The sequence below is a fragment of the Chlorocebus sabaeus genome, chromosome 20, assembly GCF_047675955.1.
Source record: "Chlorocebus sabaeus isolate Y175 chromosome 20, mChlSab1.0.hap1, whole genome shotgun sequence".
NCBI classification, from domain to species: Eukaryota; Metazoa; Chordata; class Mammalia; order Primates; family Cercopithecidae; genus Chlorocebus; species Chlorocebus sabaeus.
Genome location: NC_132923.1, coordinates 84,652,897 through 84,668,835, shown reverse-complemented (window position 1 = coordinate 84,668,835; position 15,939 = coordinate 84,652,897). Strand labels below are relative to the sequence as shown.

Here is a 15,939-nt window from a genome sequence, read left to right as displayed (position 1 = left end):
TACCCTAACTCCTTGCTGTCCTCTTATTTTCAACTTGATCTAGGCCTATAGTAAGCTAATATATTTTTTGAATGGATTTGTCAATCAGTAAACCTCAATTTTTTTCCTGCAGAAATATATTTTTATTATATGATGTAACAGTTATATACATTGAAACAGCCAGTAATTCGTTTTGACCTTTTGCAGATTTTAGTTAAGAAGATTTTAAAAAATTTTATTGCTGTTTTTAAAAAAATTCTTCCTATCCTTGTTTAATATTCAGTTCAAAGCTTTTCGGGACGTCTTGTCAGATAATTCTAAGCTATAATAATTGTTTCCTCTTAGTTTTTACAACATTAATTTATGAACATACTATTATTTGTAAATCCATTGCACCATTTATTCATTTAACAACACTTATTGACCCGTTTACTCTAATTTGCTGGCATATAGTTGCTCATAGTAGCCACTCATGATCCTTTGAATTTCTGTGGTATCAGTAATAATGTCTCCTTTTTCATCTCTGTTTTCGTTTGAGTCTTCTCTCTTTTTTTCTTAGTTTGGCTAAAGGTTTGTCAATTTTATTTATCTTTTCAAAGAAACTGACATTTGTTTCATTGCTCTTTTGTATTGTTTTCATTTCAAGTTCATTTCTTTCTTTTTTCCTTTTTTTAATTTTCAAATTCATTTATTCTCTGATCTCTATTCTTCTAATTTTGGGTTTGGTTTACTCTTGCTTTTCTAGTTATTTAGGATTCGTCATTAGGTTATTTATTTGAAGGTTTTTCTTTTTTGATATAGGCACTTATAGCTATAAATTTCCTACTGCTTTTGCTGTATCCCATAGGTTTTGGCATGTTGTGTTTTCATTATTATTTGTTTCAATAAAATGTTCAATTTCCTTACTGGCCATTCAGGAGTATATTGTTTAATTTCCATGTGTTTATATAGTTTCCAAAATTCCTCTTGTTATTGATGTGTAATTTATTCCCTTGTGGTCAGAGAAGATGCCTGATATTATTTCCATGTTTTTTGAATGTTTTAAGGCTTGTCTGTCACCTAACATACGGTCTCTGCTTGAGAACGATCCACGTGCTGAAGATAAAAATATGTATTCTGCAGTTATTGGATGAAATTTTCTGTAAATATCTATTAGGTCCAGGTGTTCTATAGTGCAGATTAAGTCCGATGTTTCTTTTTTTTTTTTGAGATGGAATCTCACTCTTGTCACTTAGGCTGGAGTGCAATGGCACGATCTTGGCTCACCACAACGTCTACCTCCCAGGTTTAAGCACTTCTTTTGCCTCAGCCTTCCGAGTAGCTGGGATTACACGCATGAGCCACCACGCCTGGCTAATTTTTATATTTTTTAATAGAAATGAAGTTTCATGATCTTGGCCAGGCTGGTCTTGAACTCCTGACCTCATGATCCACCCACCTTAGCCTCCCAAAGTGCTGGGATTATAGGCATGAGCCACCGCACCCGGCCCCAGTCCGTTATTTCTTTGTTGATTTTCTGTCTGGGAGATCTGTCCAATACATGACCCATGTACTCTCTCAAGACCATGTTTAAGTGCTAGATATAGAAAAAGGAATAAGACACATCAAGGAATTAGAGGACTAGTTGGGAAGGCAAATATGTAAATGAGTAAATACACCGAATTCTGTGAAGATGATCAATTCCATCTGGAGAGATCAAGGAAAGCTTGACGGAAATGATGACACTTTAGGCTACTTGGGCATATCTGGGCTTTTTTTTGTTTGTTTTTGAGACAGAGTCTCGCTCTGTCACCCAGGCTGGAGTGCAGTGGCGCGATCTTGGCTCACTGTAACCTCCACCTTCCGGGCTCAAGTGATTCTCCTGTCTCAGCCTCCTGAGTAGCTGGGACCACAGGCGCCTGCCACTACACCTGGCTAATTTCTGTATTTTTAGTGGAGACAGGGTTTCACTGTATTAGCCAGGCTGGTTGCAAACTCCTGACCTTGTGATCCACCTGCCTCAGCCTCCCAAAGTGCTAGGATTACAGGTATGAGCCACCTCACCCAGCCTATTTGGGCTTTTAGAAAGATTATTTTGTTGTCTGTGTAGCAGATGGGTTGGACAAGGGCCAGAATGGATACAGGGTTATCATTGGGGAAACTATTGAAGAAAACAAAGCCAGGGAAGATAATATAAATTAGAGTAGCAACATCTAGAGTGGATAGGAAGGGGTGGATTCAAGAGATAATTACTTATTTATGAGACAGAGTCTCGCTGTTACCCAGGTTAGAGTGCAGTGGTGTGATCATGGCTCATTGGAGCCTCAACCTTCTGGCCCAAACAATCTTCCTACCTCAGCCTCCTGAGTAGCTGGGACCACAGGCATGTGCCACCATGCCTGGATAATTTTTGTGTTTTTTGTAGAGACAGGGTCTCCCTTTGTTGCCCAGGCTGGTCTTGAACTCCTGAGCTCAAGCATTCCTCCCTCTGTGGCCTCCCAAAGTGCTGCAATTACAGATGTGAGCCACTGGACCTGGCCACGAGAGATATTTAGGGTTTCAATTGTTAGGATTGATTGGTGGGTAGAGTGGTTCTTAAATGTCTGGGTTTGGATGATGGAGTGTATCATTCAGGCTTAGATGAGGAGATGGAGTGCAGAAGATATGCTAGGTGTTAGAGAGTAGTTAAAGCCACAAGGTTGAATGAGATCATCCAGTGAAACCATGTAGAGTGAAGAGAGAAGAGGTCATGAGAGAACATGAGACTGGATAAAAGTCACATTTAAGGCTGGGCAAGGTGACTTATGCCTGTAATCCCAGCACTGTGGGAGGCTGAGGTGGGCAGATTGCGTGAGGTCAGGAGTTTGAGACCAGCCTGGCTAACATGGTGAAACCTGTCTCTACTAAAAATACAAAAATTAGCTGGGCGTGGTGGTGCACGCCTATAGTCCCAGCTACTTGGGAGGCTGAGGGAGGAGAATCTTTTGAACCCAGGAGGTGGAGGTTGCAGTGAGCTGAGATTGTGCCACTGCACTCTAATTTATGCAACAAAGCAAGACTGTGTCTCAAAAAAAAAAAAAAAAAAAAGGTCACATTTAAGTGACACGGTGGAATAAAGTCCACAAAAGGAGACAGAAAAGTACAGGAAAATCAATAGAAAGTATCACGTTTTTATAGGAGCAGAGGAGGAGAGTTTTAAAAAGGAATGTTCCTGTGGATAGGCTAAATAAGAAGGATTTAAAGTGTCTATTAGGGGGCACAACTGGCTTGAGCGATTGGAAACAAGATGCAGGACCCCAGTGCAGACACTGAATGGAATGATATCTTACACAAAAAGGGCATCTTACCCCCCAAAGAAAGAGGAGGCAGAAGAGTAGCAGCACGTTGTCCAGCAGTCAGTGATGACAACATAGGAAGGTACGACTTTGGAAGAGCTGGAGGATCATGAAGACGAGTTTTATGCAGAGTATGTGCGTGCTGTTGAAATGTATAGACGGCAGAGACTGGCTGAGTGGAACGCAACTAAACTGAATAATAAATTTGGAGAAGTTTTGGAGATCTCAGGGAAGGATTTTGTTCAAGAAGTTATCAAAGCCGGTGAGGGCTTGTGGGTCATCTTGCACCTTTACAAACAAGAAATTCCCCTCTGTGCCCTGATAAATCAGCACCTCAGTGGAATTGCCAGGAAGTTTCCTGATGACAAATTTATCAAAGCCGTTTCAACAACCTGCATACCCAGTTATCCTGATAGAAATCTGCCCATGATATTTGTTTACCTGGATGGTGATATCAAGGCTCAGTTTATTGGTCCTCTGGTGTTTGGCAGCATGAACCTGAAACTGTTCAGTGAAAACTCTTCTAGTGAAAACTGTCTGAATCTGGAGCAATTAAGACGGACCTGGAGGAAAACCCTAAGAAGCCAATCGAAGATGTATTGCTGTCCTCAGTGCAATGCTCTGTCCCTGTGTAGAGGGACAGTGATTCTGAGGGTCACTGGGGCTGCAGCTGCTATCACATGTCAAACTTTCTTGTGACAAATTGTCTGTATTTTTTAAACAAGGAAAAAGTAAGAATGAATTCTTCTGGTTTTTAGTTTTGTACAAATTATGTTTCAAATCTTTACATTTTGGAAATAATCATTGCTGGAAATTCTGTTAAATATTTTGGAACTCTTTTTTTAAAATTATAGTATTTCCTCTAAAAAAAATTGAAACCAGCTATTGGTGTGGCGCATGTCTGTTTTCCTCATTTATATTTTAAGTAAGCCATAAAACCTAGTCACTATTTTTTGACATATAACTATAAAAAAAATTTAGTTTTAAATAAATGTGAATAAATAATAATTAAAAAAAGGTGTCTATTAGGATTGGCAATTAGAAAGTCATTAATGACCTTAGGTAGAGCAGTTTTAGTAGATTGAAAGTAAGAAGATGGGTCAGTAATGTTTTTCTTTTAAAAGAATGTGACTGTGAAAGGAAGGTGAAAGGCCAGTAATTAGAGGGAAATGTAGGGTTGAAGGAGAGGTTTTAATGTTCGTTATCAAAAGATGTTGAGGATGTTTACAGACTATAAAAGGGAAAAGTTGAAAAGACAGAGGACACAGGCACTTAGAGTATATTGTAAAGTAGGTTGTTTCAAAATTAATTAAGGTATATGTTGGGAAGTAAATTAATCACTTAAGGAGACTATGAATGTTTGGGATATATGTTTGTTGTAACTTATTAGAACAGCAACCACCAACAAATAGAATACTCAAACTCAATTTTAGAAGTCATAGGAAACTAAGAGATTTTCTAGACCAGTTTCTTTATTGAACATGTGAGGAAATTGAGAACTGTGTTTGTACTTTTGCCTTTTAAGTTATTAATTTTATTCAGAATTATTTATGTATGTATTTGTTTGTTTTTGAGCTGGAATCTCACTCTGTCCAGCACAGGTTGGAGTGCAGTGTTGTGATCTCAGCTCATTGCAACCTCCTCCTCCTGGGTTCAAGTAATTCTCCTGTCTCAGCCTCCCGAGTAGCTGGGATTACAGGCATGTGCCACCACACCCAGCTAATTGTTTTTCGTATTTTAGTAGAGACGAGATTTCACCGTGTTGCCCAGGCTGGTCTCAAACTCCTGAGCTTATGCAGTGCACCAGCTTCGGCCTCCCGAAGTACTAGGATTACAGGCGTGAGCCACTGGTCCAGCCTCAGCTGTGTCTTTAATGTATAAGTTTGTCAGAGCTTTTCTTTTCTTTTTTTGAGATGGAGTCTCGCTGTGTCACCCAGGCTGGAGTGCAGTGGCACGATCTGGGCTCACTACAAGCTTTGCCTCCCAGGTTCACGCCATTCTTCTGCCTCAGCCTCCCAAGTAGCTGGGACTACAGGTGCCCGCCACCACACCTGGCTAATTTTTGTTTTTGTATTTTTAGTAGAGATGGGGTTTCACTGTGTTAGCCAGGATGGTTTCAATCTCCTGACCTCGTGATCCACCCACCTTGGCCTCCCAAAGTGTTGGGATTATAGGTGTGAGCCATCACACCCGGCCGAGCTTTTCTTTTTATAAAAATGATTTTTAAAAGACACAGTAAGGTAGAGTAGGGCTGCAGAGAGGACATCATGGAGTCATGTCGTACATTCACACAACGGACAGGTGATTTGATATAGTTCACCTTTTTAGCTGGCAGCTTTAAACTAGGTCATTTCATGGTTCTATTTGTCCTTTTGGCATTTCTTTATTGACAAGTGTGGATGCCTCCCTGGCATGGTGTTCTTACTACAGTTTGCTTAGGATGGTGTTGGAGAAGGTGTTACTTTTGCCCAAATATTATTTGTAGTATTTTTAAAATAACCAGGTCAGCATGATATTTTTTTGTGACCTACTACTTAAAAAGCTTTCAGGAAAATTATTATTTATTTATTTATTTATTTTTGAGATGGAGTTTCACACTTGTTGCTGGAGTGCAGTGGCATGCTTGGCTCACTACAACCTCTGCCCCCCGGGTTCAAGTGATTCTTCTGTCTTAGCCTCCCAAGTAGCTGGGAGTACAGGCACTTGCCACCAAGTCCAGCTAATTTTTTTTTTTTTTTTTTTTTTTTTTTTTTAGTAGACATGGGGTTTCCTCATGTTGGCCAGGCTGGTCTTGAATTCCTGACCTCAGGTGATCCATCCACCTTGGCCTCCCAAAGTTCAAGGATTACAGGTGTGAGCCACTGCGTCCGGCCTGGAAAATAATTTTGAAGTCAGCCTTTTCCATTTTTGGATGGCTGGAGGTGGAGTCAGGGGGTTCGGGGCAGGGTTGAGTCCTGAATCGGATACTTAATGTAACAGCAAAGAAACAAATTCTTCCTTGACTATCCAGGACGATTATTCCAGATTACCATCCTTTAGATTTAAATAGCTACTAATGTTCAGTGTAAAAGAATTGAGAAACTGAGTGTGGTGACCTATAATCCCAGCTACTTGGGAGGTTGAGGAGGAGGGATCACCTGAGGCCAGGAGTTAGAGACCAGCCTGGACAACATAGCAAGACCCCATCTCAAAAACAAAACAAAGTCTGGGCATTGTGGCTCATGCCTGTAATCCCAGCACTTTGGGAGGACAAGGGGAAGGATTGCTTGAGCTCAGGAGTTCAAGACCAGCCTGGGCAGCATACTGAGACCCTATCTCTAAGCTAAACAAAACAAAAAAAGAATTCATAAAATGTTTTTGCAAATCTCATGACCTACAACATTTTTTGTTTATTTGCTTGGGAGTAGAACCTTTGGGTCCGCCTCCACATTGCAGTACTATCTCCCCACTTGCCAGCACTCATCCCAGGTTTTTGCTTTTCTTAAGAGGTGTTCAACAATTTAATACCTGCTAGTTCAGCTTTTTCATTTAAGAGGGAGTAATAATTACACCTTACAGAATGTTTTCTCTTTTGATTTTCATAACAAATAAAGGGTTGGAACAGATATTTTTATTATCCTTATTTAAGAGGAGAAAAAAACAGGTAGAAAGAAGCCAAGCAAGTTTTCTGATATCACACCGTGCTAAAAGATTGTCAGTTCCCATGGAAAGACTTATTCTGACAAAATTATCAATGCTTAGTGTATTTTTATGAAATTAAAAATGAAATTATAAGCCTGGGAAATGTTATTGAGAGATGTCTAAAATTCTATTGCTTAGCTCTGTTAGGTAGTTGTAGAGTATTGGTCGCTAATTAATAAATCAAATAAGTAAGATATGCTGTTTATTGAGTTGGAAGTTTTAATATAGAGTATTGCTAAGCACTTTTAAATCCTTTGTTAAAATTGGCTAGCTGCAGAAAAGGCTTTTGATGGCTGGGTGCGGTGGCTCATGCCTGTAATCCCAGCACTTTTTGGAGGCTGAGACGGGCAGATCACAAGGTCAAGAGATCAAGACCATCTTGGCGAACATGGTGAAACCCCATCTCTACTAAAAATACAAAAATTAGCTGAGCGTGGTGGCATGCTCCTGTAGTCCCAGCTACTCGGGAGGCTGAGACAGCAGAATTGCTTGAAGCCGGAAGGTAGAGGTTGCAGTGAGCCAAGATTGCACCACTGCACTCCAGCCTGGGGACAGAGCAAGACTCTGTCTCAAAAAAAAAAAAAAAAAAAAAAAAAAAAAGACTGATAAAATTCAGTATCCTGGCTGGGTGCAGTAGCTCACGCCAATAATCCCAGCACTTTGGGAGGCCGAGAGGGGTGGATCAGTTGAGGTCAGGAGTTCAAGACCAGCCTGGCCAACATGGTGAAACCCCATCTCTATTAAAAATATGATATTAGCAGGGCTTGGTTACAGGCACCTGTAATCCCAGTTACTCGGGAGGCTGAGGCAGGAGAATTGCTTGAACCTAGGAGGCGGAGGTTTCAGTGAGCCAAGATCATACCACTGCACTCCAGTCTGGGTGACAGAGTGAGACTCTGTCTCAAACAAATAAACAAAACAAAACAAACAAACCCACAAAAAAACCAAAAAACCTCTCAGTAAACTAGGTATTGAAGGAACATACCTTAAAATAATAAAAGCCATCTATGACCAACCCACAGCCAACCTCATACCGAATGAGCAGAAGCTGGAAGCATTCCCTTGAAAACTGGCACAAGACAAGGATGCCCTTTTTCACTATTCCTATTCAGCATAGTATTGGAAGTCCTGGCCAGGGCAGTCAGGGAAGAGAAAAAAATAAAGGGCAACCAGATAGGAAGAAAAGAAGTAAAACTGTCCATGTTGGCAGTTGAGATGATTCTATATCTAGAAAACCTCATAGTCTTGGCCCAAAAGCTCCTTCAGCTGATAACTTCGGCAAAGTTTCAGGATACAGAATCAACACAGAAATCCCTAGCATTCCTAGACACCGACAACAGCCAAGCTGAGAGCCAAATTAGAAACGCAATCCCATTCACAATTGCCACAAAAAGAATAAAATATTAATACCTAGGAATACAGTTAACCGGGGAGGTGAAAGATCTCTACAATGATAATTAAAAATATTGCTCAAAGAAATCAGAGATGACACAAACAAATGGAAAAACATTCCATGATTATGGATAGGAAGAATCAATATCATTAAAATGGCCATACTGCCCAAAGCAATTTACAGATTCAATGATATTCCTATCAAACTATCAATGGCATGCTACACAGAACTAGAAAAAAAGTATTTTAAAATTCATATGGAACCAAAAATACAAAAAGCCAAGGGCATCCTAAGGAAAAAGAACAAAGCTGGAGGCATCATGTTACCCACTCAAACTATACTACAATAACCAAAACAGCATGGTACTAGCACAAAACAGACATGTAAACCAATGGAACAGAATAGAGAGCCCAGAAATAAGGCCCATACCTACAACCATCTGATCTTCAACAAAGCTGTCAAAAACTAGCAATGGGGAAAGGACTCCCTATTCAATAAATGGTGCTGGGGTAACTGACTAGCCATATGCAGAAGATGGAAGCTGAATCCCTTCTTTATACCATGCACAAAAATCAACTCAAGATGGTTTAAAGACTTAAATGTAAAACTCAAAAGTATAAAAACCCTGGAAGACAGCCTAGGCAATACATTTTGGACATAGGAACTGGCAAAGATTTCATGATGAAGACACCAAAAGCAGTTGCAACAAAAGCAAAAATTGAAAAATGGCATGTAATTAAACTTAAGAGTTTCTGCACAGCAAACTACCAACAAAGTAAACAGACGGCCTACAGAATGGGAGAAATGTTTCGCAAACTATGCATCTAACAAAGGTCTGATATCTAGCATCTAAAAGGAACTTAAACAAGTTTACGAGAGAAAAACAACTCCATTAAAAAGTGGGCAAAGGACATGAACACTTTTCAAAAGAAGACATGCATGCAACCAACAAGCATATGAAGGAAAGCTCACCATCACTGATCATTAGAGAAATGCAAACCAAAACCACAATGAGATACTGTCTCACACCAGTCAGAATGGCTATTGTTAAAAAGTCAATTAATAACAGATGCTGGCAAAGTTGTGTAGAAAAGGGAATTCTTATACCCTGTTGATGGGAGTGCAAATTAGTTCAACCATTATGGAAAACAATTTCTTTCCACAGCGATTCCCTTGTTTTGTGATTCCTCAAAGAGCTAAAAACAGAACTATCATTTGACCAAGCAATCCCATTACTGGGTAGATACGCAAAGGAATATAAATTGTTCTAGCATAAAGACACATGCATGCATATGTTCATTGCAGCAGTATTCACAATAGCAAAGACATGGAATCAACCTAAATGCCCATCAATAGCAGATTGGATAAAGGAAATGAGGTACATATACACTATGGAATACTATGGAACCATAAAAAAGAATGAGACTGTGTGCTTTGCAGGAACATGGATGGAGCTGGAGGCCGTTATACTTAGGAAACTAATGCAGGAACAGAAAACCACATACCACATGTTCTTTCTTATAAGTGAGAGCTAAATGATGAGAACGCATGGACACAAAGAGGGGAACAACAGACACTGGGTCCTACTGGAGGGTGGAGGTTGGGAGGAGGGAGAAGATCAGAAATAACTCTTAGGTACTAGGCCTTTACCTAGGTGACAAAATAATTTGTACAATAAACCCCTGTGACGTGAGTTTACCTGTATAACAAACCTGCATTTGTACCCCTGAACCTAAAATACAACTTAAAAAAATTTTAAATAAAATTGCCTGGTTTATCCAACAGTTAGAATTGGCATTTAATGAAAATTTTGAATAATATGATTTCATTAAAAATAATAGTTTTGTAATTTTGTACAAAAAATAGTTTTGTAGCCTATAAAATGAATTTATAGGTATGAGAGGACTGGCTGCTAATTTTTCTATCTTATAATTGAAGATGAGTTGCAATGGTTTATATAGTAGACTGATGTACATGGCAGAATATGCATGCTAAGGTCAGGCGGATCAGAATGATAGTATTTCCAGTTTTAATTCTTGTTTTTAAAATAGCTTTATTGAAATACACATATAACATAAAATTCACCTGTTCAAATTATAGAATTCAGTAGTTTTCAGTTGTGGATACTTTCAATAGTTTTCACAGAGTCATGCAGTAATCACCACTGTCTTATTTAATTTTATTTATTTATTTTATTTTATTTATTTATTTATTTTGAGATGGAGTCTTGCCCTGTTGCCCAGGAGTGCAGTGGTGTGATCTTGGCTCACTGCAACCTCTGCCTCCTGGGTTCAAATGATTCTGTTGTCTCAGCCTCCTGAGTAGCTGGGATTACAGACGTGCACCACCACGGCTGGGTAATTTTTGTATTTTACTAGAGGTGGGGCTTTACCATTTTGGCCAGGCTGGTCTCGAATTCCTGACCTAAAGTGATCTACCTGCCTTGGCCTCCTAAAGTGCTGGGATTACAGGCCTGAGCCTCTGCGCCCTGCCCCATAATTTTAGAACACTAAGTTACCCCAGAAAGAAGGTCTCTAACTATTTACAGTCATTCCCTCTCTCACCTCTTTTTAGCCCCTGACAACCACTGATCAACTTTACATCTTTATGGATTTGCCTATTCTGGACATTTCATATAAATGGTATCTGCATCTGGCTTCTTTCACTTCACATAATATTTTCAAGGTTCATCCATGTTGTAGCATGTATTAGTACTTCATTTATTTTTATTTTTTAGTTTTTAGTTTTTAGTTTTTTGAGACAGAGTCTTGCCCTGTTGCCCAGGCTGGAGTGCAGTGGCGTGATCTTGGCTCACTGTACCCTCCGCCTCCCAGATTCAAGCAATTCTCCTGCCTCAGCCTCTGGAGTAGCTGGGACTACAGGCGCACACCACCACGCCCGGCTAATTTTTGTTATTTTAAGTAGACACGGGGTTTCATCGTGTTGGCCAGATGTTCTTGATCTCCTGACCTCGTGATCCACCCGCCTCAGCCTCCCAAAGTCCTGGGATTATAGGCATGAGCCACTGTGCCCGGCCCATTTTTTTTTATTTTTATAATATTATATATTGCATTGTGTATACTATAGTTCATTCACTTGTCAGTTAATGGACATTTGGGCTGTTTCTACTTTGGGATTCTATGAATAATGCTGCTGTGAACATTTGTGTACAGATTTTTCTGTGGGCATAATCTCTTGGATATTTACCAAGGAGTAGAATTATTTGGGCCATATGGTAACTCTATGTTTACCTTTTTGAGGAACTGCCAGACTGTTTTATAAAGTGATTGTATCATTTTACCTTCCTATCAATAATATATGAGGATTTCAGTTTCTTCAGATCCTTACCAATACCTGCTCTTGTCTGGCATTTTTATTCTGGCTATCCTAGCTATTGTGAAGTGAGAAACTCGTTGTGTGTTTTTTTTTTTTTTGTTGTTGTTGTTTTTGAGACAGAGTCTCACTCTGTCACTCAGGCTGGAGTACAGTGGTGTGATCTCGGCTCACTGCAACCTCTGCCAGATTCAAGTGATTCTCCTGCCTCAGCCTCCCGAGTAGGTGGGATTATAGGCACCTACCACCACGCCTGGCTAATTTTGTATTTTTAGTAGAGATGGGGTTTCACTGTATTGGCCAGGGTGGTCTTGAACTGCCTCCTGGGTTGAAGTGATTCTCCTGCCTCAGCCTCCCAAGTAGCTGGGATTACAGACGTGCTCCACCATGCCCGGCTAATGTTCGTATTTTTAGTGGAGATGGGGTTTTGTCATGTTGGCCAGGCTGGTCTCTAACTCCTGACCTCAAATGATCCACCCACCTCAGCCTCCCAAAGTGCTGGAATTACAGGTGCAAGCCACTGAGCCTTGCCTAATTTTTTGTATTTTTAGTAGAGATGGGGTTTTGCCATGTTGGCCAGGCTGGTCTCAAACTTCTGACCTCAAGTGATTTGTCTCGCTCAGCCTTCCAAAGTGCTGGGATTACAGGTGTGAGCCACCGCACCTGGCCTTAGGTTTTTTTTTTTTTAAACTTGTGATTTTGGTGTCATACTGCTTAGTGCAAGGCCACAAAGGTTTGCTCCTATGTTTTCTTTGAAGAGTTTTAGCTCTTATATTTGGATTTATTATCCATTTTGAGTTAATTTTTGTATATGGTGTGAGGTAGGTCCAACTTCATTCTTGTGCATGTGAACATCCAACACCATTTGTTGAAAAATGTTCTTTCCTTATGGAATTGTGTTAGTATCCTGGGCTTGGGATACTAAAAAGGCAACACCTGGCCTCTTCTGAACCCTGCAGATGTATTTTTCACCCAAGAAAATTTGGATTTTGAGACCCATTCTCTTGGATAACTGTGTTGATGAGAAGTGAGCATAGACCTCATTTTATAATGGAAGCCCAGTATAACACCCATGATCATGTTCTGTACATGACTACAAATAGTGCAAATGGTAGCCAGTTCCCATTTTTCTACTTGTCAACTTGGAGCTGCTCTTTTTTCTTTCCAACAAGATTGTGTTTTACATTGATATCCCTCTGCAGGGCACCTCTGGGTTCCTTCATAATACCTCTGTGTTTCTTCAGAATGGTTTTGACATTTTCTGGAATGTCAACAGTCTGATTGCTGAGAATTGTTTCATTCTTGCAGTAGATGTAGCAAAACTTCAGCTGTTATTGTTGAATTGTGTATTTCTCACTTCAGTTCTGTCAGTTTATGCTTAGTGTACTTTGGGACTCTGTTAAGTGCTCTGGTTTTAATTTTATTGTGAATCAAAATTATGCACAATATGGATTGGATTCTCTGTTAATACTGGTGATAACTAAAAACAATGTTTCTGTCTCATGTGCTGTGACCAATAAGTGGAGCTTGTTTTGATATGGATTAGATGCTTAAAATATTTTCAGTTTCATCAGTAGTAGATTGTCATTTCTGGATTACATAAAGAAGCACTTGTCTCTGAGAAGGCTCTTGACTTCAGAGGGGCTGTGGTTCATTATAAGGGTCTGTGTGTATGTGAGTCACAGTGAACTGCAGCACTTTCAACATAGCTGAGATGAAGTACTTAAATAATCACTTTGTCAGTATATTAATTTTTATTGAGATTAAAGGGTAGATGATAGTGTATGATTTCTTGACTGTCCCTAGAAGAATTTGTGTCAGTAACTATTAATAGCATCTACCTTTTATACAACCAAGTCTTAAACTATATCTGGCTTGACAGGAAGAAGCAAATAGGTAAATATCTATTACAGTTTATGGATAGTCCCTCCCTCCCTCCCTCCCTCCCTCCCTTCCTCCCTCCCTCCCTTCCTTCCTTCTTTCCTTCCTTCCTTCCTTCAGCTGTGGTGCAGTGGCATGATCCCAGCTCACTGCAGCTGCAGCCTCCATGGCTCAAGTGATCTTCTTGCCTCAGCCCCCTAACCCCTCCAGTGGGTGGGACTATAAATGCACGCCACCATGCCTGGCTAATTTTTGTATTTTTGGTAGAGTCATGGTTTCGCCATGTTGCCCAGGCTGGTTCTGAACTCCTGGACTCAAGCAATCCACCCACTTTGGCCTCCCAAAGTACTGGAATTACAGGCATGAGCCAGCATGTCCAGTCAATGAATATTATTTTCTTTTACTCTTCATTACAGTCTTTTGAGGTGGGAGGTGATGGTCTTACTTTACAAACGAGGAAATTGAAACCGAGAGCCCAGAGATTTATTAATTCGGCTAAGGTCACTGATAAGTTATCTTTTCATTCTCTGTTATTCTTTCAACAAATATACCAGGCTTTGAAGATGCAGCCATTGACCCAGTCAGACACTGGCCCTCATGGAGTGACTTGTCTGGTAGAGTCCTTTTACTGATACTTCTTTGAGCCATATTTCATATAGTAGTGACATATATTTGTAGAATTCTTTATGAAGTATTTCTGCATTGTCATCTAATTTTCTTTTTTTTTTTTTTTTTTTTTTTTTTTTTTAAGACGGAGTCTCGCTGTGTCGCCCAGGCTGGAGTGCAGTGGCGCGATCTCGGCTCACTGCAAGCTCCGCCTCCCGGGTTCACGCCATTCTCCTGCCTCAGCCTCCGAGTAGCTGGGACTACAGGCGCCCGCCACCACGCCCGGCTAGTTTTTTGTATTTTTAGTAGAGACGGGGTTTCACCATGTTAGCCAGGATGGTCTCAATCTCCTGACCTCGTGATCCACCCGCCTCGGCCTCCCAAAGTGCTGGGATTACAGGCTTGAGACACCGCGCCCGGCCTGTCATCTAATTTTCTAATCCTCACTGCAGTCCTATGACACAGATGGGTTAGATACTATTGATATTATCCCCATTTGAAAGTAGGGAAACTGATACTTAGGGTTATTAAGGTCATATAGTTAGTAAATGGCTGAACCAGTACACAAACCCAGATCATCTGGCTCCAACAATCCTGCACTTTTTTTCCATTACACCACGTTGTCTCATGATTTCACATGAAACTGTAAGCCTAGATCACCAAGAGTGATATCCTGGAAAGTAACCAGTCTAGCGGCACTTAGCAAAGGAGAGCTCAACCAGGCAGGGTGTGTGGGAAAAGAATAGAATCCAGAGACCCAAAAGCTGTGTCTAGTGTGCTGAAATGGACTTATTGTTAAATAATGGTAGTGAGAAGAAATGCTTTGGAGAGAGACTAAAACATAAAAAATATTAAATGGACATGGTCTTAACAGCACCTAGACAGGTTTAGGACACAGTAATTGCCAGGGACATTTTTTTTTTTCCTAGAACAAACACCTGAAACACAGTGAATTTAAGAGGAAGATACCCAAACATCAGACTGTACAGAGCTACATGCCGCTGCAAATCAGGGTGTAATCTTATAGGAGGGGATTGCTTTGTTTTACGTTGATTACTTTAGCTACTTTCATGTATGTTCAGAGATGCAATCTATCCTATAAAAACATTTGAGTGCTTGTTCTGTATAAAAGCACTTTTAGGCATTGTGGGAGTGATACCAAGGTAAGTTTGACACCATCATTGCCCATAAGAAGTGTGTAACCTAATAAGGAGATTTTGCTGCATTCAAATATGCTTGTTCATCCGGAGTCTTTTATGTACAAGATTGTGTACCAGGTATTTAGGAGACAAGAGTAGATAAGTTAGAAATTGCTCCTAAGCCTTTGACTTTTACTCTCAGTTGCTTGGAGGGTATTTGCTACCTCCTTCCCTTAATCTAAGTAATTACAAACCTTTTAAAGTAGAGAGCAGGACTTGAAATTCTCTTGGAAAAACAGTAGTCAATACTGCCATCCTTGTGATTTGGCCACAAACAAAAGCTTATGGGTCAGAGCATAGGTGTCATACTAGAAAATATTAGCATCATATTTAACAGGATTAATGCACAGGATATGTAAAGACTCGGACAAATCATTAAGGAGAAATGCAAATATCATAACAGAAAAAACAGACAAAGAATTTGAACAGGAGGTCATAGAATGGGAAATTCAAAAGGCTAAAAAAGTAAAAATATATGTTCAGTCTTACTTTTTATCAGGAAAATGATGTTTCCATAATGAAATATTATTTGTGTCTCTCATTGGCAAAAATA

The 15,939-nt window shown here is 40.0% G+C and overlaps 1 pseudogene; it reads left to right on the top strand.

Annotated features, from left to right (window-relative positions):
• Nucleotides 1-3,074: 3,074 nt before the first annotated feature.
• Nucleotides 3,075-15,939, top strand: part of LOC103224816 (phosducin-like protein 3 pseudogene) — a 29,946-nt pseudogene continuing 17,081 nt past the window's right edge.